This window comes from Ceratotherium simum, chromosome 4 (assembly GCF_057802395.1).
Source record: "Ceratotherium simum simum isolate JZ-2026a chromosome 4, ASM5780239v1, whole genome shotgun sequence".
Lineage (NCBI taxonomy): Eukaryota > Metazoa > Chordata > Mammalia > Perissodactyla > Rhinocerotidae > Ceratotherium > Ceratotherium simum.
The window spans coordinates 92215161-92239901 of record NC_141903.1 but is presented as its reverse complement, the minus strand read 5'-3'; the positions used below and the strand labels follow the sequence as shown (position 1 = coordinate 92239901).

Here is a 24741-nt window from a genome sequence, read left to right as displayed (position 1 = left end):
AAGATACACTCATAAAATGCATCTGCCTGGTATTCTTGTTAGTGTTATTATCACTTTGCAGATGAGGAAACTGAGTCATCACATGATTGAATTTGGGGAATCAAAGCCAAGTCTTCAGTCATCAGTGTCCATATCCTTTCCATCGTATCATGCTCATGGTTCCAGCCCTCCCAACTTTGTGTTATCATCAAATGTAATAAGCAAAATTTACCTTCATGCATGGCATCATTAAAAATATTGGCTGAGCCTGCAGTCTGACTTTAGGTTGACATAAAGCTATTAATGGATATTCTTTTTACAGTATGGTTCAACCACCCATCCACTTAGCTACTTTAAGTATCAACAAGCCATAGTTCACCATTTATCCCCGAGAAAGTAATAACGACAGTAACAACCACAAGAATACTAATATTCATCATTTTTTGAGTACCAGGTACTGTCATAGAGTCTTCACATACATTATTTCATTTAACTCTCACAACAGCCTTGTAAGGCAACACCATTATTTTTCTCATTTTACGGAAAAGAAAACTCAGCCTCAGAGACATTAACTAATTTGGTCAAAATTACACAGCTAGCAAATATATACTCAGTTCTGGACCCAGATTTTTTTCCACTGATCCAAACCATCTTATATTTGCAAAGTACATCAGAGTTAACAAAAACATGTTTATTTTACAAGTGTATTAGCTTTTTTAATCTTTATCACAACTTATTTTATAGATAAGGATATTGAGGCTCAAGGAATTTAGTTATCTTTTCCAAGTTCTTATAGCTAATAAATGTCAGAGCTGGGAGTCAAAGCTTGGTTGGAGTTCTTTCTATTCACTGCTTCTCACTGGAGACTATTAAACGCTTGATTGAAATCAGGACTGCCTGTGTTCAACTCAGTGTTTGCTAATCTGTCATCATAGGAACGCTATCTAAAAATTAGTTCCCACAAACCTTATTAAATAAAAAATCACTTAGAACAATTGTTTGCACAAGTTCCTACCCTCTGAATTAATAAGAAACCTCTATGTTCATGGATATAACTATAATTTTATGCTGGGGCCTCTCGAGGATTTCAGACTAGAGAGAGATGAGAACTAAGGACACTATAAGACCCTTACAGAGGTATTGAAAATAGGAGGATAGCAATAAGGGTCTTCAAAACAGCTGACATGTGAATGAGGAGCCTAAAAGATTATTAAAGAGAGAGGATAGGACTAAGAAGCTGGAGATGAGCAGAAAAAAAACACCATACAATGGAAGTACCTTAATATGCTGATAGAAATATAGACAACGTTTTCTACAAAAGTTTCCGTTCCTTCCTTAGAATATTAGGATTGGGTTTGGCTGCACATAACAGGAAGATCCAAAATGACAGTGGACATAAGATGAAAGTTTGTATCTCTTTCACACAATGGCCAGAAATTGGCAGTTCAAGGCTAGTATGCAGTCTCCACAGAGTTAGAGACCTGAGATCTTTCTTTGTCGTTGCTTTACCATTCACGGCTTCCATTCGCAGCCACCTCATGGCCCAGGCCCATAGCTACTGGAACTCCAGTCATTATATTCACATTTCAGGCAACAGGAGAAGGAGGAGGAAAAGAAGGGTCTACTCTCTCTCTTCAAATGAGATTTTCCAGAAATAACTCACAACATTTCTGCTTATATAGCACTGAGCAGAATTTCATCACATAAGTATACTCACACCTAGTTGCAATGGGGATTAAGTCCTTTAGCTGGGTACACTGTCCCCATGTAAATGCAGGTTAGGTTACTGAGGAGGAGAGAGCACGGACGGTGCGGTGTGCAACTAGCAGGTTCTACCAGGAATGGGTAAAGGATAAATAATAACAATTCATTCAATCTACCTACGTCCTCAAAGACATCCACATCAGGATATAGCAATGCCATAAATAAACTGGCACCATAGTACAATTTTCTGTTTATAAAATTTTTAAAGTAAAATAAATTTAGATACTTTTGTAGCAAGAATAATGAAAATGGATTGACTATGAAGCCAAAAAGGAGAAAACTTGACTTTTGTATTATACTAAAATCACAATATTCCTCTAACCTGGCAGCTGGCTTTTGTCCTCAGGCTGTGGTGGCTGGAAGCATATGATAAGCAACTCTCTTACATTTAATGTCATCTGTATTCTCACACGGTCACACTACAGATTGCTTAAACTGAACGTGCAGCTGCAATCTTTTCTCCTTACCTGTATGCATATTTCAAGCAAATACAGCTCAAATTTCAAAGGAAAACTCTATCAAAAATGATATTTAACTTCTATATATTCAAAATACTGCATAGAAACTAAATTCTCCCCTCTTTCTAAAACTGTATAGAAATATGTGATTAAAGTAAAGGATATTTTGAAAAAATTAAGGTATATGACACATTCTTATGTAAAAACAACTGTTCTTTTAAATGTATTTTTATTTCCAATAATGATAATAATAGCTAAAATTTATCGAGTGATTATACTGTGCCAAGAGCAGAGCTGAGCACATTATCTTATGCATTCATAAACGGTAAGAAGAGCTTCAGTGTGTTTTCTTAAAATTTTGTTCCTTAGGCTCTGTCATTCATTCCTCCTTTCCATAATCATTTGTCAAATGTTTATTATGAACCTAGCACTATGCTAAAAGACAGGGATACAGAGATAAAAAACAGATACCATCCTAAGGAAACTCACAGTTGTTTTTAAAAGTGAACAAATGGACTACATTCTAATTCCTGCATGCATGGGTTCTGGGACAGACCATCGAGGTTCAAATCCTGACTCCATGAATGCCAGCTGTGGGACTTGAGGAAAATCACATAACTTCTCCAAGCTTCAGTTTTCTCATCTGAAAAATGGGGATACCAAAGTACCAAATGAGATAAGCCATGTAAAACACCTAACTCACTGTTTGGCATAATGTAAGCACTCTATAAATGCTGGTTTTATTATTTATTTGTATAAATAATAGCACCCAGATGCTAAAGGAACACTAAGAAAGATGCTGAACCCAGACACAAGGCTGAGAAGGCTCAAGAAGACACCCGAGTTGAGTACTGATGGTTGTACAACTCAGATATTCTCCTAAGTTCTCCGGCTTTCAGGGGTCAACCCTGAGCCACATCCCTGTACACACAGAAAGTCTCCTCTTTCATTGGGTCACCCCCGCAAGGATAGCAGTGAAAACCTGAGGGATGATGACATGTTCTGCAAATCCTCAGTCTCCCCTGGCCAGGTGCTCTCTCCAGATCATTGCTCTACTTTGTGCACAGCATCTCTGCTCACACCTAACCAGCTGTCCCAGGCTGGTTCTGCTTTCCTAGTTTCACTTCAGCCTCAAGCATGAACATAGACCCCTCCATTGATGCCCCAAGGCACATCTAAAAGGGGCTGTCCCTTTAAATAAGGCTTCACTGAAAGATCAGGGAGAACAGAAATACAAGAAGGTAGCCCCAACTATGACTAAAGGTGGTTACTCTCAGAATCACAGCCCAAACACAAGTTGACTGTCTCCCCTTAGCTCCCACAGGTCTTTTCCTGATGGGGGTGGGAGCCCGCTACACCCCATCTACCAGAATCTTCAGACACCCCCACATTCCAGAGTCCAAGCTCAATTCCCTCTTTGCTCCCAAAGAAGGGGAAAAGTTTTCTCTCCCTAGGCTAAGGCCCTTATCTTTCCCACCTCAGGATGACAGGTGCATGGGCACCCATTTCCTTCATGGCGATGCTGCCCTGACCTCAAAGAAACACCTGAGATGATCATGTGAGTCCTCAAACACTGCCCCAAATCAAGGTTATTCCACGTTAACTCTGTGTAGGACACCAGTGGATCAGTCCATATAGTGCCGCTTCAAGCTGGTCTGTAGCCACATCGCAGACTACCCTTGGCCTTGAGGTGAAAGGAAGTCCAGGCCTGCATGACCTTCCTGCCGTGGTTCCCAGTCTTATATGGACACTGCTTGGACAAAAAGACACCTAACTGTACTGACACAATCATTTTCAGGCTAAGGAAAATCTAAATCCAGATTTAGGGGAATTTTTTAAATAAACTTGCTAATATACTACATTTACGTTATTAAATAGAACACTTAATATCTTACTCTAAAGGTTTTGCATTGGGGGTTATTACCCTACATTCTGGGCTTCCCTGAGAAAAACGGATAGGTGTTTGCTTTACAAATACGTTATTAAAAGGAATCACTCAAGTGGTCCCTCCTCAAACAAAGAAGTCTCACCCCAAAGACAAATGTTTACCTGTCCAGGGTCTCGTTTCCTCAGAGTTCTGCTCTCAACCAGATGACGGCAGGTATACTTTGCTTTTCTGTCTCAGTCAAGTGTGTGTCTCAGTCTTTAGAATGGAAATAGCCCAGAGCATGTTGAAAGCAATCAAGAACTGTCTTATTAAAAGGCATTTTAGCATTCTACTAGTATTGAACACAGTAATACCCCTTGGGAGGAAACTCTTTCAGAGATGTTAGACATATAAGCTACAGCCCCGATCTAGAAACCAAGGAGAACCAGCTTTTGGATAGTCAAGAACTATTGGGCACTCAACTGTGTACCCAAAAGGACTTGTATGAACATTACTCAAGCAATAAGTTAGAAGTTCAGTGACTCTTAACATTCCTACTATCATAGCACCCAGGGGACAATTCAAACTGCCTTCAGTCATCTATTCCCAACACCTCTCCTCTGCTTTAGACAGCCAAGTTTGGACAAGTTTAGACTTTCCCAGAAATATGTCAAGTTTTTTCTTTCCTCTCGGCAATAGGAAATTTTTAAACATATTTTTTGTTACTATTTAACTGAAATTTAAAAAATAATATTTTGCCAGCTATTTCAGTGGATTATTGAAAAAATTAGCTGAGGTAATAGGGTAATGAATAGAATAGAACAAATTTTAGGAAAGTGTAGACCATGTATAAATTATTATCCTTATTGCCTTAATAAGGCAGGAAGAGGGTAAATAAGTCTTAATTGTACAAATGGCATTTAATACACAGCCTGGGAGAGCTGGAAGGAAGAGGAATTGACTCACGTTGAGAGCAACTTTGTAATTACTTTGTCTTTCCTAATCCTCACAACCAATCTACAAATTAGACATCTCTGTTTTACTGTAAAGGAAACTGAGGATAGCAGGGGTTAAGTGACTTGTCCTATGGCCACGCTACTGATAAGAGCCTGAGTGAGACTTAAACTCAAAAGAGAGGGCTCAGAGAGCTTAAGCAGAAAAGCAGCAAGAACAGGATTGTCCAACTTGCATCTCACTGTTGCCTGGTCCAGACTCACCTGGTCCCCTCCTAAGTGAGAAACGTGAGGGCTCCCTTCTCCAGCCCTTCCAGTTCAGCCTCAGCCCGAGACCACCGAGAAGGCTGGACCCTGGCCAGCAAGCGGTTAGAGGGAGGGGTGGCACGTGGAGTTGGTGTGCCATTGCGCTCTCAAGCCCTGAGCAGCCGCAGACCCGCTGAGCTTCCTCTTGCTTCCACCACGCTGTCCAGGTTACAAAGCGGGATTCTGCTGGGCTTTCCTAACTACTCATTTCCCTGCTGGGGTAGAGGCCTGTCCTGAGTTTCAGGCCACTCCCCTCCTGCAGGTGGTTGAATCAGTCCCCTGGATTCCGAGACAAGCAGGTGGGCCACCTTGAACCTATACATGGCCCCGTACAAGATCTTGAATATTGCTACCAACTGGAAACTCCTGCCAAGCTGCCCCATCCATCAGAGGATCCCTTTGGGCAAGGACTCCGGACTATGTCAGTTCTGGATTATTTGCTTTGACCTTTTGGAAGTTGCCTGTTGGCCAGCAGCCAACTCCTATGGGTCCAGGCCAACCCTGCCCTTCCTTCCCCCTCCCCAGGCTCTTGAAGTCTCAATATGCCTCATGACCAAGCCCATCTAAGTTAGGGCAGGATGAGGCTTTGCCTCACCACGAAGGCCTGATAAGGGTTTGCCATAAGTGAAAAGCACCCAAGCTGAAAACAGGCCACCTGCTGCAAATACCCAAGAGTGTCACAATTTAAGACACAGCTTGACTGAAGAGTCACAGATTAAGAACAGAAGTTTAAGAAGGTATGAGGAGCTTGTTCCACTTACCAGCTCTGGGATCTTTAGCCTACGCCTTTAGCTTCCCCGTGCATCACTTTCCTCATCTGTAAAATGGGGGCAGGGACACCCATGCCACTAGGTTTTTATAAGAATTAATTGAGATAATGTTTGTTAAGGATCAGGGACAAAACCTGGTATACTGTAGGTGCTCAATAAATGCCATATATCATCAATTCTAAAACGACATTCATTTTCACATTTTAACATCTCCGAAATTGGAGTGAATCTTATATTGCATCACAGTTTAATTGACATTTTTTTGCCCTTTCTTAATGGTACATAAATAATGGTACATCTTATATTCAATGGCATCTTAGGTTTGATGAAATGCAGTAACATCTTTCCCTTACCACAGTGTCTAAGAACATATTTTATTCCCTCCCAAACCTGACAAGTCTCACAGCAAAAATAAAAGCAGCATATAATGGATGGTGCCTTATAACCATTTGGAACAGTTGAGAACAATTTTTCCCAAACTGAGAACATTTCACCCAACAACTCCACTTTTAGGGCTATGAAAAGAGCAACTGAGATTTCTGTGAAATAACAGGATCTTTATAGACAGTTCTTTTTTGCCTTTTTCACAGACAGGCCTTGTTTTTTTTAAAAAAAATTAATTGCTAACTAGATAATGCAATTCTTTTTTTTTTTTTTTTTTTTTTTAAAGATTTTTTATTTATTTAATTTTTCCCCCCAAAGCCCCAGTAGATAGTTGTATGTCATAGCTGCACATCCTTCTAGTTGCTGTATGTGGGACTCGGCCTCAGGATGGACGGAGAAGTGGTGCCTCGATGCGCACCCGGGATCCGAACCCGGGCCACCAGCATTGCAGCGCGCGCACTTAACCACCAAGCCACAGGGCCGGCCCAGATAATGCAATTCTATGAGAGGAAATATGTTCTCCTTAAACTGTTCCACTCAGACCATACTGGTTGATTCTGCCAAATAATCAAACATTTCTAAACAGGTTGAATTGTTTTGGTCCAAGTCCCCTGGTTTTAAAACTGATTCATATGAGGACAGCCATGAGCAAATGAGTCCCACAAGTGCACCTACACTCTCACTGGTCACCTGTCCCTTTCTTTCCAAGATGCCCTTTCTCCTTGCCTCTCCCTCTGTTGATTCTTACCAAAGAGCCATCCAATGAATCAGGAAACCACAGAACTTTAGAGCTGGGCTGAAACATTCCCTGATATCCCCAACTCAAAACCAACTTTTCCTCTACTGGGTTTCCATGACCTTTCAGCTTTATTTCCATTCTAGTACTTACATGCCACAATTATATTTTTAGGGGAGCTCTCTGTCTCTTTTCACTTCTCTTCATTGGCTTCGAAAGCCCTAAAAGGCAGGACCATATCTTTTGCACATCCATATCCCCACAGCATCTTATAAAGTATCTTAAATATATTAGTTGTGCTATTTTGCTGAAAAGTATTGAATTGAAATATCTTACATACAAGTGATTTTCACCAAATATAATGGACCTTTGTCAGTATTGTTACTATATGAATGACATCAGAGAACCCAAGTAATCACAAACAAATATGTACCCTGACTAAGAAATTGGACCTTCCCTGAAACTTGGTTGGTCTTGCCCCCATCTCCATTCCCAGAAAACAGTAGATCCTCCATAAATATTGAATGGAGAAATCTACTCTGCCTTGCCTCAATCATCCTGTTTTTCCAAGATTCTCCCAGGTACTTATAGCATTTTCCTTCATTTATTCAAACAAGAAACAACAGACTTTCTTGAATCTCCAGGTCATTACCACTGTTGCTATGACAATCAGAAACCCAACACCTATCTCCAGTCCTCCTTTTCCCTCTTCACCCCCAAACTCTGTAGCTTCAGATTGTCACAGCTACTTAAACAGTTTGCTAATGACCCTGACCAGTCATATATACCTTTTAAAACACTATAATAATAATAAAAAAATAATGGAATAATAAACAAAAAAATAAAATTTTAAAAAATTATCTATGGGAGAGGGAGAGAATAGAGTGGAGGCTGGGGCAAAAGTTATACTACTCCAAATATATTTTATTTTGTATACTGGAATTTGAGGCCATGTAAATATTTTATGTATTTATAAGACAAAATTAAATTTAAAAATTAATTTCTGAAAACAAACAAAAACAAAATTTAAAAATGAATCAAAAATTATTTCAAGTGACTTTCCAACACAATAATTTGATTGCATAATCCTAGTAGGATAGACCCTAAAGACAAAAAAGACCTATACGAATAATCGTAAAATTGTTTTCAGTAAACATGTTGTTGATACTGTTATTTTGTTGGCTATGTTCTGGGGGACAAAGCAAATGAGTAATTACGTTGGTGTCTTTGGGAATCAACCAATTTCGGCGTGGGAGAAAGGAGATACAGGTGATATAAGACTGGTAATGTTAAATAAAAACTCTGTAATCCTAATTTTGAATTGGAAGTATCAGTATGAATTCATCGTGTATTTTATCTTTAAAAAAAAATTTTTTTTTTCCTAGCTCTGTCCACTGAAAAAGGCTAGAAACCTGTTTGCAGTTCCAGAATACATTTTCACTGAAAAATACAGCGCTCCTTGGAGAAACAGCTGATTCCAGGTCTAGGGCAGAAAATGTACCAGATGACGCTGGAATACCACATCAAACCACAAGCCAGGCACCTGTAAAAGGGGACGGAGCTAAATCAAAAGGACTCAGGAGCCAACTCGAAGATGCTCCCACTGGTCAAAGATGAGACAATCTGAGCACCAATAAGGATGGAAACACATCAAATAAGTTTAAGTCCATGAATTCATAATGATACTATCAAAAAAACCTCATTGGTCACATGTCGAGGATGCTAGAGAAACAATTCATTAGTTTGAAAACCGGTAAATACAGGGAAAGGATCAAGCATAAGTCTTGTCTTTTTTGTGCATATCATACCTCAGACTACAATAATCATCTTTTACTCAGAGAAGTTTCTCTTTATAGAAATAGTCCAGCTAATAAGTAAAGAATGATACAATTTAAACACAACCATTTTGTAAACTCTCATGAAATAGTGCATCTGAGAAAAGATTATTAATGGCTGCTAACATCACAAAAAAGGGACATTATTGTGTCCATTTGGAAGTACCCAAGACCACCTATGAAGTAGCCACACGTCAAATAACAAAACACAAATCTCTTAAGCCTCTATATTTAAATACCAGGTTACAGAAATATGAGGAACAGCAGACATGTTAAACAATACCTTCCTGGGAGTGTAAGTAGCAAAATCCAATCTGGATAATTCTACAGGACAAAAAGATCTAGTTTCTTCAACAAATAAACCACAAGGGAAAAAAGGGGAGGTGGGCCTATTAATCGTATATTAAAAGAAACTCAAGAGGCACACCAACCAACAGCAGCGTGTGGACCTTTTCTGGAAAGTGATTTAAACAAAAAAAAATTGAGACAGAGAAATTTAATTAATAACTATGTTACAATATTAAGAATTATTGTTAAGTTTTTAGGTGAAATGATACCTAATCTTTTAGTGATACATATTGAAATATCTGCAGATAAAATGATATAATGCCTGAGATTTGTTTCAAAATAATCTAGGACTGAGGAAAGTGGGGGGAGGTACAGACAAAACTCAGTCATGAAACTACTGAAGCTGGTACACAACAAGGGGTTCATTATACTATTCTCTCTCCTTTTGTATATGTTTGAAATTTTCCATAACAAAAAGTTTTTTAAAGGTACCACTATAAAAAGTACTACAAAATATTTCACACCTAAGGTGAATGAATCCTGTAGAATCTTCAGGAAGTACTAGAGATGGCACGCATGCATATAAGTAAACTCCCATTCTTCAAGATGGTCAGATATTTCAAGATAAAGGACACTATAGCCTGGAGGAAGTACACATTTAGGTTGACACAAACTCACTCATCTCTACTTTTTATCCAAAAGTGCACCTTTGGATAGATTTGGCTCCAAACACACCAATCTTCATGCATCATCACATCTGGAAGATTCTCAGTCACCTATAACACTAATTATGTCATTGGAACATCTTGGAAACAGTCATGCTCATTCCCACGGGTCCCCTGGCACCACCAAGGTTTCACTGGCATCTGCAGCCCTGTGTCTGGGCTCCCAGATTTCAGACTTAAGGGTGTTCCTGGCATCGGAGGCTGCAAACATTTCCCACACAACTTTATAAAGAAGATATACACCTCAGCTCCTCTTCCCCAGTATTTTGCCCATCTTTTCAAGGCCTTAGCCACACAAGAGTCTGATATTTACCTGACCAAGGCTGCCGGCCAGGACCTAGGCCCAAATTGGCAGCAGTGATGGCAACAACAGTGCAAAAGCAGCAACAAGGGCAGCAGAGGCTACAGCCATGGGAGAAAGGAGGGGTTCTGCACGCAGGCACCGCAGGGACCATGGCTTGCCCATCAGTCCCTGGAGCCTGACTGTGGCATTGGCACAAATATTAACTTTGGCTGGAGGCTGGGACAGGAGCTGCCGGAACACAGGCAGTAAACTTTGTCGGTAAATTATCACAAAACAAGCGTACACATGAACACTACAAGAAAGCATGTCAGGAGTCACTCTAATCCTTTAAAGAGTTTAGAATCTCAGATTTTGAAAACTGCTTCAACGTCGCAAAGCACACATCCAGACACTTAGACAATAAATTTAAAGATCATGGCATTTGACAGAATAGTACTATATTACTTTCATATGAAGCCTCAGATGCACCAATTATTAATGAGGAAGATAATTAAAATTTTTTTCCCTTGTAGTTGAAGATGCATTGATATAATGCATAAACCAGCATTGCGAATTTTATACAAATCATGAAGCCACATTTGGTTTCTTGTAGAACCTCCACAAGTTACAGGAAATGTCAGAGGAAACATTAAAATGCCATTGTATAAATTTACATTTAAAATTAAATTTTGACTTACACAAAATTGGTTTGTATGAAGAATGAAATATTTTTAGAAAAATTCTTCCATGAGAATCATCAGCTCTACATGTACTAAAATTTTTATTTCAAAATAATTTATCAGAGGGGGCAGCCCGGTGGCGTAGTGGTTAAGTTTGCGCGCTCCGCTTCTGGCGGCCCGGGGTTCGCAGGTTGGGATCCCTGACGCAGACCTATGCACTGCTTGTCAAGCCATGCTGTGGCGGTGTCCCACATCAAGTAGAGGAAGATGGGCATGGAGGTTAGCCCAGCGCCAATTTTACTCAGCAAAAAAGAAGATTGGCAAGAGATGTTAGCTCAGGCCTAATCTTCCTCACAAAAAAATAAAATAAAATAATAATAAAAATTTATCCCAAATGTCGTCACAGCTTATAAAATACTCTTAACAATTCCAACAACAATTGCATCAGCAGAAAGATCCTTGTCAAAATTTAAAATTATCAAAAATTATTTGCAATCTTTCATTTTCCAAGAGCAACTAGTGTCTCTTCCAACTGTACCAAGTGAAAATAAAACTGCAAAAGTATATATTTTAATGACCTATTAAAAGAATTTGCAGAAAAGCCACAAGATTATAATTAATCAAGATATCAGATTAATAAAGTATTATTTATTGTATTATATACAATTATGACACCAAAAATATTTTTTGCACTTTGTAAGTTATATTGTTACTCATATATCACTATTATCTCTGCTGTATTTTATAAGTAACAAAATATTTTTAAAGCAAAAGCTTTATTTGTAATACTTTTAATGGCACTTTTTTCCCTGCTTTCTCAACAAGGGCCCTGCATCTTCATTTTGCACTGGGTCCCTCAAATTACGCTCAGGGAAAAGGGTGTTTTTATATGTTTCATCTGGTTAGGGGAACAGCCATATTTCTAGATGTAATCAAGGCCTTTAAAGCAGTTTCTAAACACTGTTACATGGGAGGAGGGAAAAGTTATAACTCTTATAGTAACATTCAACCAATTCTTGCAAGTCCAGCATTATAGAAGGTTCTAGTTGGGCAGGTGGAGGGGATCTTAAAGATCAACAATTCCGTTATATAGATAGCAAACCTGAGGCACCAAACTGTGACTGTTTCAAGGTCACAAGTTATTTAGAGGCAGATTTGGGACAAATTTCAAGTCTCTCGAGTCTGCCTGGTAGAATTTCTAAACAAGCTTTTTCTGATTCTATCTCTAAGGGTCCAGGAAATCAGAAAGCACTTTGGGTATTTCAGGCAGAATAATATGAGTGATGACCACTGAGAAGACGGAAGGCAGGCGTGTTCAAAGGGGCTGGGACAACAGAGGGAATCCAGCTATTGCCAGAGTAGAAAGGGGAGAGCTATTGCCAGAGCTGCCTTCTGCCTTCCATCTTTCACTACAGGTTCCCATTAGCAGAACTGAGCTGGAAGCCAGCTGACAGAAGAGCCCATAGGAGTCAGCCCCCCCACAACACTAAGCAGCGCAGGGAAAGGGTGAGAGCAGGAAAAGCGTGAGCAGAGCAGGGAAAGGGTGAGAAGTGGATTTGAAAGCAAACAAGCAAATGACTGGCTCAGGGATAATAACTCCTTCAGGTCTGAGGGCCACCTGAAAGTCTAAAAAGTGCTGGTAGCCAGATAGCACTGGCAGTCCTCAATTATTGAGATAATGCATGTAAAGCCCTTAGCACAATGCGTGGGGAATAGCAAGTGGAGGTTAAAATCATCATCATCATCACTACTATCACTATTGGTACTATTAAATGGGAAGAGGTTAAGAAAATGATAAAAGAATCAGGATATTTTGCCAAAGGATGATGAAACCACTACTCAATATGTGACATAAAAAGACAAAGCTGAACCTATTGTTTACTACAGCAAAGGGGGGCTATGCTGGTCAGGCAGAGTCTCTTCAAGCAGAGTAAACTGTTGACCCTACAGAGGGTCTTTGTTTGGGGGCAGCATGGGGTGTCAGGAATTGCCAGACTTCCAGGGGTGACGTGGGTCGACATCATCTGTGGTCCAGGCTGCTGTGGTGAGACTGGGGATTAGCTGGCACTCAGAGGTGTGCTTATTGGAATGAGTCTGCCCCGACAGGCTGACTTGCGTGAAGAGCTTACTGAGGCGACTTCTTCTTGATCGATTGAGTGGGTTTAAAACTGGTCCTTGTGGCCACTTGTTACCTTTGCTCCAGCAAAAATCAGTCTTTCCCTAAGTTTATGGGAACTTCCCTATCTTCAGTCCTTCCTTTTGGTCCTCATTCAATCAAAGCTGCAGGAGAGACCTTCGAGGATTGTGAAGATCCTTACCACTATTGTTGATTTTCCTTGAAGGTGAGGTTTCATGGGTGGAGATTTTATTTTCAGTTTACATGTCTGTTGGCATGATTTTATTCTGTTTTTACTGTCTTTGAATCATTTGTTGAATCACCTGTCAGGACAGTGGCTGCACAAAAGCATTTAAGACTCTGGAAAATACACATTTAACAACAGTGAGACCAGTAAGTACAACTGGAAGGGACTGGAAAACATTTCAGAACCATGATCCCAAATTCCCAGACTGGGTCATGAAAACAAGTCTCAAAGATTCTCCAAGTCTATTTTAGATAGTTAGGCTGTCGTTTCTTTTAGCTAAGATATAGATTACTTCAATTCACTTATAGTGTTTAGAAGTAGTATATAGTGCGAGCAGTGGTTCAGAATCTTCCCTGGTTGGACAGAAGAAATCCAAGGCCATTCTATTCTCTCTAACTACTTGGTTTAAGGAATTGAAACTAGTTTGTTGTGCCCCAGAGTTTGGGGTGTATTATTTACTATGTCAGCCAGAGGAATGGAACAAATTTTTGATGAATGCCTCTAGTAGTTTAACTCCTATGGATAGGATCATTATTCTCAGGATCCTCTCCCCATAAAATATTTTACACTTTTGTACTCTTTGAAAGGAGACCTAGTCCATTTAGGATATTGGAGGATTGTCTTAGTTATCTATTGTTCTGTAACAAATTATCTCAAACATGACAGCTTGAAAACAAGAATATTTAGTATCTGAGATTGTTTCTGAGGGTCAGGAATCCAGGAGCAGCTTATGCGGGTGGTTCTGGTTCAGTATTTCTCTTGAAGTTGCAGTCAAGATGTCACCTGAGGCTGCAGTTCTCTGAAGGCTTGAATGGGGGGTAAGATCTGCTCCCAAGGAGGCTTACTCACATGGCTGTTGACTGGCGGCCTCAGTTTCTCACTGGCGGTTGGCAGGATGTCTCAGCTCCTTGCTACATGGGCTTCTCCATAGGGTTGCCCACAACATGGCAGATGACTTCCCCTAGTGTGAATATGAGAGAGCAAGGCAGAACTCACTGTCTTTTATAACCTCACCTTGGAAGCGACATACCCTCACTATTACCATATTCTATTGGTCACATAAACCAACCCTGATACAATGTGGGAGGGGTGCAATGTGCAAGGGCATGAGTACCAAGGGGCAAGAATCATCAGGGACCATCTTGGAGACTGGCTACTGCAGGAATGGCCTAGCTAATAATTCAACAGAATAATTAACCTTGGCCCTGGACTGGCACTGAAGAGCCTGATTCATTCATAAGACACTGAGCAAAAAGCTGTACATGAGATAATTTGACTTTGGTAGAGCTGCGAATATATTGTCTTTGAGTATTATGTGACGTGGTTATTGTTTGCATTTTGTTTGTAATTTCCCTGTGCAAGGACATTTTCCTTCATTTATGTATTGTACGCAAAGTGTATCATTACTGGTAAAGTTAGAGCAACATACCCTTACATCATTTATTAATATGGCTGAACTAAAAATAGCTTGGAAGAGCTGAATTACAGAGTTATGCTGATAATTGTCTAGACCGAGGGTCAGCAAACTTTCTCTGTAAAAAGCTAGATATTAAATATTTTTGGCTTTGTGAGCCACACATTCTTTGTCAGAACTAATCAACTCTGCCGTTTTAGCACAAAGGCAGCCATAGACAATATGCTAAAAAACGGGTGTAGCTGTTTTCCAATAACACTTCATTTACAAAAGTAGATGGCAGGCCAGATCTGGTCTGCAAGTCATACTTTCCAACCTTGGTCTAGACCTAGGCGAGTCATTGTTACTAGTAAGGGGAATAAGACAGGGTAAGCCAGATGTGGAATATCTTAAATCAGTTATGGAGAAAATTATTACAATATGGCAAATTTGTCCCTACTGTGATGGGTTGTTTCATGGAGAATTTTGGCCTATTTAGTGTGCTATTCTGTTAAATATGTCAATAGTATTTCTAAAATATTTCTATAGTATCTACAGCATGGTATATTAGATTCTATAGTACCTCTTTTACTGTGAGTCTTTACTTTTATTACAGCAATTATTTTAGATATCATTGAGGTATCTAGTAATTAATATATATGCTGTTTATTTGTTGTTTATTTTTAAAGAGTACCTGAGTAAGATTTTAAAATCTTTTTCTATAGCAGTTTTAAAAAGTGAATTATTTTAAAAGAATATCAGCTATTAATTTATATATTATTTTATTTTAGTAATTTGAAGTGCCCTTAAGAAGACCACAGTTCAGTCATTTGAACAATTTGTAAGGAATTGGATTTTATAAGAAAGAATGGTCTACTTATTGTAAACCAAGCCTAGTCTTGTTTGTGTGTGTGGTAAAAAACACATAACATGTCATTTACCATCTTAACCATGTTTTTAAGTGTACAATTTAGTAGTGTTAAGTATATTCACACTGTTGTGAAACAGATCCCCAGAACTTTTCATCTTGCAAATCTGAAACTCTATACCCATTAAACAACAATTCTCCTTTTCCCTCTCCCCCCAGCCTCTAGTAACCACCATTCTACTTTCTGCTTCTATGAATTTGACTACTTTACATACCTCATATAAGTGGAATCATACAGTATTTGTCTTTTTGTGACTGACTTATTTCATTTAGCATAATATCCGCAAGGTTCGTCCATGTTGTAGCATGTGATAGGATTTCCTTCCTTTTTAAGGGTGAATAATATTCCATTGTATATATATACCACATTTTGTTTATTCATTCATCCATCAGTGAATATTTGGGTTGCTTCCATATTTTAGCAATTGTGAATAATGCTGCTATGCCCTGGGTGTGCAACTATCTCTTTGAGATTCTACTTGCAATTCTTTTGGGTATATACCCAGAAGTGGATTGCTGGATCATATGGTAGCTGTATTTTTAATTTTTTGAGGAATCTCCATACTATTTTTCTTAGCAGTTATATCATTTTACAATCCCACCAACAATGCACAAGGGTTTCAATGTCTCCACATTCTCATCAACATTCATTATTTTCTGGGATTTTTTTAATATTAGCCATCATAACGGATGTGAGGTGACATCTCATCGTGGTTTTGATTTGCATTTTTCTCTGATGATCATAATTAGTGATGTTGAGCATCTTTTCATATGCTTGTTGGCCATTTGCATATCATCTTCAGAGAAATGTCTAATCAAGTCCTTTGCCCATTTTTTAATCAGGTTATTTGGCTTTTTGTTGTTGAGTTGCAGGAGTTTTTTATATATTCTGGATATTAACTGCTTATCAGATATAGGATTTGCAAGTGCTTTCTCACTATTCACTTTTTTGATTGTGTTCTTTGGTGCACAAAAGTTTTCAAGTTTGGTGTCATCCCATTTGTCTGTTTTTTCTTTTGTTGCCTGTGCTTCTTCTTGCATCACATCCAAGAAACCACTGCCAAGTCCAATGTCATGAAGCTTTTCCCCTACGTTTTCTTCTAGGAGTTTTATAGTTTTAGTCTTACATTCAAGTCATTAATGCATTTTGTATTAATGTTTGTATATGGTGTAAGGTTAAGGTCCAACTTCATTCTTTTGTGTACGGATATCCAATTTTCCCAGCACCATTTGTTGAAGAGACTGTCCTTTCCCCATTGAGTGGTCTTGGCACTCTTGTTGAAGATCATTTGACCATATATGTGAGGGTTTATTTTGGGGATCTTTATTCTAGTCCATTGGTCTGTTTGTTGGTCTTTTTAGATATAAGACCCATCAACAAACAATACTGTCAGTATTTAGTATTAGACGAACAAAGAATATTAAGTCAGCAGTTGGTACTGAAGTGTCCAAAAATTCTGCTCTGGCCATGGAATTACAGAAACACAATCAGAAGATTCTCCTCTACTGGGTAAGGGTAATAGAGTTGTTGGAATAGGAGTGTTTCTGAGAAGAAGAAAGTATCAGTATTTTATGATTAATTGACTACTATAAAAATGTTCAGTGTTTCTCATTAGCAATAAGGAGTTACTATATATGATAACATCAGATTTAAAGGTGATCACAGTACAAAATATGAAGACATTTTAACTTATTTAGTTGAGGCCTGTAGCTGTTCTGAGGCAACTAAGCTAAGCTTTGTCTACTGAATTAAGGGATCAGCTTCAATAAGGCAATAGGTCTTAAGTGTGTGCCAAGTGGGTGAGTTAAGACCTTTAGAGCATGGCCTAACTTTCTCATGTTTGTACAAAAAAAGAAGAGTTTATATAATCCGGGAAGACTTTTAAGGGCTCTGTTTTTTTTTGTTTGTTTGTTTGTTTATTTTTATTTTTTTGTGAGGAAGATTAGCCCTGAGCTAACATCTGTTGCCAGGTTATTGCTGGGAAGACTGGCCCTGGGCTAACATCCGTGCCCATCTTCCTCTACTTTATATGGGACGCCGCCACAGCATGGCTTGATAAACGGTGCGTCAGTGCACGCCTGGGATCCCAACCCGCGAACCCTGTCCCGCCGAAGCGGAGCATGTGAATTGAACCACTACACCACCGGGCCAACCCCTAAGGGCTCTGTTTTAATTAATCTGCCTGTATCCATGGAATCTTTTGCCCACGGAGATTCTGGGACCATAGATATTTCTTCAGTGATTTCTTGAATCATACATGGTGTAGGTATATTATTAGCCACATCAGCTGTAATTTTATTGAGTGTGAGAACATTTCTGGGATTTTAAAAAATAATCCTTTTGCAGTGCATTTTATCAGGCAGTAGCATTTGCAAAGTAAATCCCTACCTACTAAATCTGCAGGAGTTGTGTCACACAGAAGAAAGGAATGTCCTTCTGATAACTATTCCCAAGTAACAGTTACAGGGTAGGACTTGGGAAAGGTCTTTGGATTTGTAGAAATTTTCATTATTTTAATGCTTCCAGTAAACCAAGGCAAATAAAGCTTGTTTTTCCTAACGCCTTCCACAATTTACTGTGTACCCTCAAATTTGTCTTTTATTATCTTCTTTCACTATCTGGCACAACCAGTCATTTTTACTTTAAGACAAAATTTCTCTCTTTTTTTTTGAGGAAGATTGGCCCTGTGCTAACATCCATTGCCAATCTTCCTCTTTTTCTTTTTTCTCCCCAAAGCTCCAGTAGATAGTTGTGTATCATAGCTGCACAGTTGTAGCTCTTCTGTGTGGGACACCGCCTCAGCATGGCTTGATGAGCGATGAGTAGGTCCACCCCAGGATCCCAATTGGCGAACCCCGGGCCACTGAAGCGGAATGCGCAAACTTAACCACTACGCCACTGGGTCGGCCCCTCTCTTTTTTTCTTATTGAAAGTCTTTCTTGGTTTTCAAACAACTTTAAAATTTTACTCTGAGGGATCTGATGTTCTATAGTAGAGAGATTAATGGTAGACATAGTGGCTCCCATAGCAACAAGAGAGCTATATTAGCCCTTTGAGAGTTTAGAAGAAGGAAATGGAAGAGTTGGGCTTAATGTCACCCTTGGAGCAGCATCAATGGACACACTTTAGATCACTGTCCTTCCATTTCTTAGCCAGTATAGAACATTGATTCTTTCAATTACCATTGTATTTGCAATATCTACAGGTATCCTTATCCATAGGCTTCCAATTTTTAGAGAACAGAAACATTTTTAGTTATTTTTTAACTAGAGAACCAAACACTCTATTGAGTTTCACCTTATTTACTTCCTAAGGCTCTGGAAATATCTAGCCACACACTAAATATTTTCTAGATTGGCAATTTTACATTTCAATTTCTTCTTTATTATTAAATTCTCGGGCCGGCCCTGTGGCTTAGTGGTTAAGTGCGTGCGCTCTGCTGCTGGCGGCCCGGGTTCGGATCCCGGGCGCGCACTGACGCACCGCTTCTCCGGCCATGCTGAGGCCATGTCCCACATACAGCAGCTAGAAGAATGTGCAGCTATGACATACAACTGTCTACTGGGGATTTGGGGGGAAAAAATAAATAAATAAAATCTTAAAAAAAAAAAAAAAAAAATTCTCTATTTCAGGTTTGATCCCATTTTCAACAAGAGAAGACACATCTGTCCACTGTAGCTGTGGGTTTACTCCAGCTTTTAGAATATTTCCTGAAGTAAATATTCTTTGTTTGCTTACAATTTGGACCTTTTTACAATTTTTCCCTTAAAATAATTGTTTCTTAAATTGCCTCATTGTAGTCAGTTTTTTATTTTTATTGCTCTCAAGACAATTTTTTAAAAGTTTATATAACTGGGTGACTTAAATCTTTTCTTTCCTATCTCTCTGTTTACTAAGCATTTCCTCTGACAGGCTAAGCATTAGCTGAACTAGTTGGTACAGCTCTGTAATAGAAGAAATTAAGAATGTAACAAAATATTAAATTCTGTAACAAACTTCTGCCTGTATTCTGAAAGTTTAGGAAAATCCTTAATTGTGTCCCTTAACTTGGCTCTAGACAGGAATTTTAATTCAACCTTCTGGTCTAGAAATTCTAGAATAAAACTGTTCTTTCCCTGAGAAAACCCTGAAATAAGAATAGCTCATTTACGGGCCGGCCCAGTGGCGTAGCGGTTAAGCGTGCGCGCTCCGCTGCAGCGGTCCGGGGTTTGCAGGTTTGGATCCCAGGCGCGCAGCAACGCACCGCTTGTTAAGCGATGCTATGGAGGCGTCCCATGTAAAGTAAAGGAAGATGGGCACGGATGTTAGCTCAGGGCCAATCTTCCTCAGCAAAGAAAAAAAAAAAGAGGAGGATTGGCAGATGTCAGCTCAGGGCTGATCTTCCTTACACACACATACAAAAAAAGAATAGCTCATTTAGAAGGTCAGGTGAAGCTGAGTAGAAAACAAGAGGGAAATGCAAAGTGAATGGGTTTCAAAAGGTTACAAAGTCTTTGAGAGAGACTGTCTTGAGTTAGAATATTTTTGAGGCCTTAGCATACCAATTAAAGAGCTGACTATTGAGGGTATTTTGTCTCCTAACGTTTTTAGAGTTCCTCTAAACGATATTAATTTAAAGATTTGGACATGTCAAACATGCCATTATTATTTTAAGTCAAAAAATTCTTTTGCCATTTACCAAGGAAACTGCAAAAGTTAGAATTACAGTGCTTCTTAAAGGAAATAGAAGCTCTTCCAGGAGGAGGATGAGACTTTGGCATAGACAAACCCATAACACACAAGAAAGAGAGGCCACTAGCCAGTCTATAGTGCAGTCTTTTGAAGGGTATTTGGGATCCCCAACCAAGAAGAGACTAGGAAGGGGCTATACAGTCAACTTGACCCTTGAGTAAGGACAAAACAAAGTGAGCTTCTTTCAAAATTAACAAGGAAGAGGGTACTCCCATGAAAGTTTTACAGGGGACCCTAGACAAAGTTTGACAAACCCCTTTTTCACAAGTTGATTGCTAGTCTAAGAGACCTCCAGCCATTAGCCCTCAATGCTGACTTGCATTGAGTTGAAAACTTACCAGGCTTATGCTTCCGTCTGTTCCCTATAGAACACTCCCTTATACATTCAAAAGAAACAAAACAACCCAGGATGAAACAAAAACACATGAACCAAGACTTTGTACATATAGACAAACAGCAGCTAAACCATGCAAGCAGCAGGAGAATAAGCAAGTTAATGGCAAAAACATTTCTCAAAGGGCACACCTCCAAAAGAAAAGGTCTAAAGATCTTACACAAAGACTTGTCTAATTATTTACCAAATGGTGCACCTTTAAACCAAAAAGTCTAATTGTTCTATACAAAGATCTAGGCCTAAACAAAGATCTATCTGGTTACAAATCTTAGAATATCAAAATAAATTTAGCAATATGAACTCAATGAAACTAGTCAGAGGGCCGGCCCCGTGGCTTAGCGGTTAAGTGCGCACGCTCCGCTGCTGGTGGCCCGGGTTTGGATCCCGGGCGGGCACCGACGTACCGCTTCTCCGGCCACAATGAGGCCGCATCCCACATACAGCAACTAGAAGGATGTGCAACTATGACATACAACTATCTACTGGGGCTTTGGGGGAAAAAAAATATAAATAAATAAAAATTAAAAAAAAAAAAAAGAAACTAGTCAAAGATCAGATTATTGTTGAGACTGACTCACTTGACAACATATCTGAAGAGTAAATAAAATTTTGGCACAAGATGCCCAGTGAGTGTACCTGTTGGCCTCAGGGTCCCCTGGAACGCCGTCAAATGAGGGTCTTCAAAATGACCTTGGTGGAACCTCCAAAATTGTCCAATGAGACCATCATTCAAGATCTGAAATAAAAAGACAAAGCTAACTTATTGCTTGTTATAGTAAGAGATGCTAGCCAGACACAGTCTTTTCAAGCAGAACAAATTGTCAATCTTACATAAGGTTTGGGGGAAGCATGAAGTTCGGGAATTAGTGGTCTCTCAGAGGTCTAAGTGAGTTGACATCATCTGTAGAAGCATAGTACTCAGGTGAGATTCCTGTTGGTTGGGTACCACTCAGAGGCACGCTACTGGCGTGAGTGTGTCCCTGATTGGCTGACTTTCAGAAGTGAAAGACTGACAGTGGTTAGCTTGTAAAACTGTGTTTACCAAGGCAAGTTGTTGTTTGACAGAATAGGTTTAAAACCGGGTATGGTGGCTACTTGTTAACGTGGCTTCAGAATAATCACTTTTCCTACTTTTGTAAGAACTTTTTTTTTTCTCAAGTTCAAAAATAAGATAAAGGAAGGAAGATAAAGTAAGAGAAATATTGGAAGCTACTCATGGTATCAAAAATGGTACAACTCACCGCTCTAGAACAGGTGCCAGCCTTTCAGTTAGACGGCAGAGCCTTTGGTATGAGAGATTTCTGTGTGTACGGTTTACTTGACACGGTTGAGCCAGGAGAAGGAAGAAAGGGACACTTCTGGAAGAAGAGTTGCGTTTGAAATCAATACATATTTAGATAATTTCACAATTTCATTCCCTCCTGGCATTAGCACTTATTGTACACAATATTCCTTTATAGGAAATACATTTATCAAACATATATGTAAATTTGTTGAAAGGGCATTCCATGTTGTGCTTTTACATTCCCTTACTTGGTTTTTCTTCTTTATTTCATCATTACAGCAAGGTCCTCTTCAAAGAACTTCCTGATGTCACCTTTTTTCCATATTCAACATTGTAAGCCACTTCTGGTTTTAATTTATGCTACCCTCCTCATTTCCAAGGCAGCTGGTTATAAGGTTATTTGTAACCACAGAGTTAGACTTCATTATAGAAGTAAACATTAGAGAAAGTAACTCTAAATTTGTTTTTGGAAAAGAAATGGAAGAAAAGATAGTATCAGTATGATTAACAGCTTGATCTCTGGATTCAGACAGATCTGGGTTTAAGTCTTGGCTCCTCCATTTATGAATTGTGTGACCTGGGGCATGCTACTCAACTTCTCCAAGCTTCTGTGTTCTCATCTGTGAAATGGTGATAATAAATAATACCTACTTTCTATGGCTATTGAGAGACTTAAAAGCAAAAAATTACACAGAGAGTTTAGCATAGTTCCTGACACATCATAGACATCTAATAAATGGGATGTATTATTTTTTTAATTAATAGGAAAAAATATGAAGAGACATGCTAAAATATATAACGTGTTTTTCTTCTCTTGTTTCAATTTTGTTTCTGTGTAAATAAAAATTACTTTAATATTTTGAAACTCTTTTCCTAACATTTACTATACAAGGTGCTACTTAGATCTTCACAGCCCTTCAAGGTAAGAAATATGTTGATAACTATGTTAACATATTTATGGTAAGAAACAGCTTTACGTGGGTAAGGAAACAACAGTAGGAATAAGAGGTCAAAGAAATGTATTAATACACTAAATGTGGCAGAAGTATCCAGGAAAGATGGTAATTTATACGCCTAAAGAACTTTCATTCCAACCACATTCATTCCATCTAAGGACATGATAAAGGGAGCCACGGGCTGTTGCAGCAGAAAATAATGGAGTGCCCAATTGGGACAGAGCCTCCTGATCCTTATGAATAGCTCAAAGATACAGGGACACAGAGAAGGCTTGCAAAAGGACAAGTAATACTTCTGTGAAGTTGGTGTCCCACACGATTGCACGCCAGGAAAACAAAAGAAACGTTCTGAACGATTCCAGTTGAATAATTATCTATTGAATGAACGTACTGTAACATATTTAACCATTCCCCTTGTGGAACATGTAGTTTACCCCATTTTCTTTTTACATTATAAGCAATGATGCTACAAGCGTCTTTGTATATAGAACTTTTTTCTTCCATTGAAGCAGCATGATGCAGTGATTACGAGTCCAGACCCAGAAGGTTTCAATCTCAGCTCTGCCATTGCCCAACCATGTGATCTTAAGCAATTCATTTAACCTTGGCGTCTCTCAGTTTCCTCATCTGTAAAATGGGGATAATAAAAGTACCCAGACTTCTTATGGCTGCTGTGAAGATTAAATGAGTTAATAGACGTACAGCACTTAGAGAAGTGCCCGGTACGCTGTAAGTGTTCTAGGAGGTGATTGCTAAATGGTGAAATTTTGTCTTAGGATGAAATCTTCAGTTTCAAGGCATTAATATTTTTATATTCTTAATATTTAATGCTTTAAGTCACTTTTCAGGAATTATTGTATTCCATCAATTCATACCAACAATAGCAATGCCTGGGTGCTTATTTTTCCACAGCCTTGTTCATAGTTTTATGATTTTTCTTACACTTTTAAATTCATTCAGTGTGAGATATTACCCTTTTGTTGTTTTTAATGTGAATTTATTTAATTGCTTTCAAAGGTATTTTTTAAGTTTCCTCTTATGTGAATGATGTTAGTGTCCTTTTCTCCCTTAAGGGTTTGGTATTAGTCTTAGCTTTGACTAAAGACCAACATATTTAAAATTTCATTAGCTCATCTGTCATATTTAGCACAAGTAATTCCTTCAGCCTGTTTTCTTCTTTAGCTTCCTTTATTGATTTTCATTTTATAGATATTTAAAATGTTTATATAGTCATAAATATTCTATCTTCTATTTTTTTCATTTCTCTGTTTCCTTTCCTATTTTTCTTCTTATTTTCTTACAATCCAATTTGTTAATATTTACCTTCCAGGAGTTTTCTTCTGAAGGGCAGAGACTCTGTTAGGCCTCGTTGTATCTACATGCCTAGCCCAGTCCCAGCACGCAGGGGCAACCAATAAATATTCGCGGAATGGATGAACAAGTGAAGGAACAAGTGAACTGGCCTCAGTAGTCCACAGACCACACAAAACTGGGATTACATAATAAGGTCGAATTTCCTCTAACAGCCAAATTACTAAAACCAGGAATCTGCATTCCACAGGCTGTAAGAAACCCACCTTTCCTTGGAATCTCCCTCCCACAGACCTATTACACCTTCCCCTAAATCAGTCTTCATGATCATTTATCACCTCTGTTGGAGTC

The 24741-nt window shown here is 38.9% G+C and overlaps 1 long non-coding RNA gene across 3 annotated transcripts in view; it reads right to left on the bottom strand.

Moving 5' to 3' along the window:
* The window catches only part of LOC147917369 (uncharacterized), a 57723-nt gene that overhangs the window by 19374 nt on the left and 13608 nt on the right, over positions 1-24741 (bottom strand). For 2 of the 3 annotated variants that reach the window (XR_015552046.1, XR_015552047.1), the window contains exons 3-4: positions 22080-22196; positions 21475-21574 (exon numbers count right to left, since the gene is read on the bottom strand). This is a non-coding gene — a long non-coding RNA (uncharacterized LOC147917369). Of the gene's footprint in view, positions 1-5926; positions 6145-21474; positions 21575-22079; positions 22197-24741 lie in introns of those variants that run through there. The other variant, XR_015552048.1, reaches the window with a different exon arrangement.